The 3,898-nt window shown below is 35.0% G+C and overlaps 1 non-coding gene across 1 annotated transcript; it reads right to left on the bottom strand.

Moving 5' to 3' along the window:
• Positions 1–331: 331 nt before the first annotated feature.
• Positions 332–405, bottom strand: TRNAR-ACG (transfer RNA arginine (anticodon ACG)). Its single transcript has one exon. It is a non-coding gene; the product is annotated as a tRNA-Arg (tRNA).
• Positions 406–3,898: the final 3,493 nt, after the last annotated feature.

Below are 3,898 nucleotides of genomic sequence, written 5' to 3'. Positions count from 1 at the left end.
CCCCCCCCTTCCCGCCAACCGATACCTTTACTTTCCCGACACCATGGATACAGACAAATTATTTTGTTCATTTGTTTGCATTAATCAGAAGTTATGCTTAAACACTTCGAACTTCTTCTGGTTTCATACATATAGTATTTAGCTTTGGGATTGACATACCGAATAAAGTTCCACTCTCCTACATCATTACTATTAACGGTATAATCAATATTAACCTAGGAAGATTTAAGATAAACATACTTACTTGGATGGAATGCTTTCCATAGCCCGCTATCCCGATCATGATTTTCCTACCCCCAGAGGGAAAGGCCCTTCCCTTTTGGGCCGGTCGTGGGCGAGGAGGGATTCGAACCCCCGACACCGTGGTTCGTAGCCACGTGCTCTAATCCTCTGAGCTACAGGCCCCACTGCGTCTCCGCTGGATCTGTTCCCGGAAGTACCCTCAAAAAAAGGAACCTTTGCTCTCCCCAGCCATTTCGGGTTAAGAAGATATCAAAGCGCCTTTATCTCTACTTTATCTCTATAAGAACGGCGCGTTCCAAGGTGTGAAGTGGGAGAGAAGGGATGTCATAATTGGGGTTTTGAATAAGACGACCTTTTTATTTTTCATTTTTTTTTTCATATTGAAAAAGTATGAAGAACGGGAGGTGTGAAGTTTTTTATCATCCTGGCGTCGAGCTATTTTTCCGCAGGACCTCCCCTACAGTATCGTCACCGCAGTAGAGTTTAACCACCAAGTTCGGGATGGGTTGGTGTGGTTCCTCTACGCCTAGGACACCAGAATATCGAACCATGAACGAAGAAAGGCATGAGATAAAACGATGTGCCCAAATACATTACAAAAACACCAATTGCCACTTTCATTGGCCTACTTACAGGTCACTTTCCTTTGTCTTCCAAAGTCCAAACCCAAACTTATAGGTTTGTGAATTTGCCAATGACCAATCTTCAAACTTGAACGGTTGTTAATACACAATGATGACAACATGTTTTCCTTATGATGCAACTTATTGCCCTTCATTATGAAATTTCTTTCATCTCATCAACTTGGGTAATATTTGAGGAAACCATTCATGATTTTATGCTAAAATGTTGAAGTTTCTTGTCCGTAATTGTACATATAGTTTATGATTCATTTACATATATAGTGTACGTTTTAATTTCCTCAATATCTGATTATTGATGTACGTTTCCATTTGCTTATATTCTATATCAAATAACATATTTGACAGATTTTTCATCCAATCAATTGTGGATATATTTATTTATATGTTTCTTCATAGTGACATTGTTCTTGTATGGGGTAAACATATCTTTACAAAGGAATCAATGGCCCAATAACTATCATCTAATAAACAATTGAGCCCAATTCAAACCAAAAACAAGAACGCCTAGAATATTTATATAATAATAAAAATGGGAGACTTATGCAACAATCTATTGTACATTATGCATTCAAATTTGTATATGTAATATTCATTTTTATTTAACTTTCATTTTTTTTTACTTTTGGTCCCTACACTTTTCACAATGTACAAATATGTCACAAAATAATTTTTAGTATTAGTCGTCAATATTTTTCCACTTTCAACTTTGGTCCCCTATACTTTTCATGTTTTACAATTTTTTTTGTTTGACGTTATTTGAATTTAACGATTTAACGAGCTGCAACACATGTGTGTGGTTGAATGTTTTTATGTATGTTTTCTCGTTTAACGGCCTCATTGCAACGCATAGATGTTAAGTTGACTTAGTTAATTTTTCTATATTTTATGTTATGGTCTACTTTTTGTGTGTTAACACAATGCAACGAGTGCGTGTGGTTCAGTGTTTTTACGTCTACTTTTTGTTCAGTTTTCTTAATGGTTAAGGTTAGTTACTGGCTGCAGGAGAGAAGAGAAGGCGGTGGTGGTGGTAACTTCATGCTTTCGAGTGGAGTGGATATGTAAATGCACGGTTTTACACCTCCGCCGCAACGCGGAGGGTGTAAATACTAGTTTCTCTATAAAACCACTGCCTGTACCAGTTGCTTTACATTACGGCTGTCGTCTAATTTAAACACCCGCGTGAGCAATCAAATCCTTCAAGCTATCAAGAAAAGGTCACTATTTCGTTTTCATTTTTTTTCTGATTGATGATTGCTACTTGTAATTTCAATCTGATTCGCTCTTTTCAATTACTTCTTGTTATAATTTTGAGTGTATCCCCATGATTTGTGTACGTTAATGGGTTGTATGGATCTAGGGTTAATCCTTCAATCTATCAAAAGAAGATGATTATTTCATTTTTCATTTATTTTCAGGTTTATGATCGCTTCTTGTAACTTTAAGCGATTGGAATTTGTGATTAATAGCTCGTTTATCATCCCTCAAATGATGATCGAATAATTTGGAAACTAAAATCCAATTGAATCGGAATCGTTTTTGTCAAATAAATATATTGTTAACGATGATTTTTGTAGTTATGAGAGTTGATTTTTTTTTCGTGTGTTAAGATTGGACATCAACAAAGTTCATGACAACTGTTTCTGGTGTAGATGTGGTCGTGTTGTATAATAATTTTTTTTCTGCTTTTTTTGTAACATTCCTTAGAACAGTGGATGGTTTAATTTTTTTTGTCAGATTATTTCTTGTCTGATTTTAAGCTTAATTACACATTTATGTTTGATGGGAATGAACTTGCTATTTTACAGAGAGTTGTACCTCCATAATTTTCCCCCTCAACATTCATTTATGAAGAACCACGATGATGGTAATCCTTGGCTAATAAAGTCTTTAAAGAAAATGGTTAGCACTCTCCTGATTCATTATATATAGAGAGAGAGAGCAATGTTATTATAAAAAGAGATTAATATCTAGAAAGTAGGGATACCAAGTTTTGAGTTTTCGGTACTGGTATTTCCCGAATTTTGCCTGGTATCGTACCGGTACCGAACAAAACATGATTTTTGGAAAAATCAGTACCGGTCGGCACATAGGACCCGCTGATCATCCCTACTAGAAGGGATAAGAAAACATATTGGCCGTTGGATAAGAATAACACATAAGTACATTATGGTCTATTGGTTAAATGTTAATTAGAGTAATTATTTGGTGGTTAATGGCTCCTCTCTTTTCATGGATCTGCATATTGAATAACATTCAAAATATATATGCCATGGTTTTCTTTTATATCAATTCCATAATGAAAAAGAACGACAATTATGTGGAAAATAAATTCAGTGGGCATGAAATATCGAGGAGGATGAACAATTAGGATATTCATTCAACTCTTTTAATCATCTGGGTATTCACAATTTCATATAAAGTGTCTTTCTTTCTTTAATTCAAGATCTCAACTGTCGATCATAAGAGGACCCGATGCTTTTTTGTGTGAATCTAATACTGTTATTATTTTTTTATTAATCTGATTTGCAATTTTAAACTATGAAGTTGGATCTTTTTTATGAGTTTTATTAATAAACCATTAATTGTGCTTCTTTTGATAATCATGTGATCCGCAGATAGGGATCGCGTGGGATACGAATGAAGAAAGGTTACAAGAATATTCAGGATAGGATGAACAGATATGCAGCGTTGAGACATGACAGAGAAAAAGAAAAAAGTTTGACGAGGGTCTTAGTGTAATTCTTGTAAGTATGCTTAGGGACAAACTTGTAATTAGGATACGATCATACAATGTGATCGATCAATTATAATCAGAATTCTGTAATTAAAATTTGTTTGTTGTGTATCGATCTTGTTTGTTTTCAATATTTGTTTGCTCTTGGATTACCAACATTTGGTATCTGAGTGGTTAACCAAGAAATCAGTTCGGGAAGTCCTGTACGTAATTATCGGCTGATAAAGGGCATGTGATCGTGAAATTGATATCTAGAAAGCAAGGAAAAAAAGCTAGG

Source organism: Bidens hawaiensis, unplaced genomic scaffold, assembly GCF_021521415.1.
Source record: "Bidens hawaiensis isolate Kalapana, Puna unplaced genomic scaffold, B.hawaiensis_p1.1 tig00000458_1, whole genome shotgun sequence".
Taxonomy (NCBI): Eukaryota; Viridiplantae; Streptophyta; class Magnoliopsida; order Asterales; family Asteraceae; genus Bidens; species Bidens hawaiensis.
This window is presented reverse-complemented; position numbering and strand designations above follow the sequence as displayed.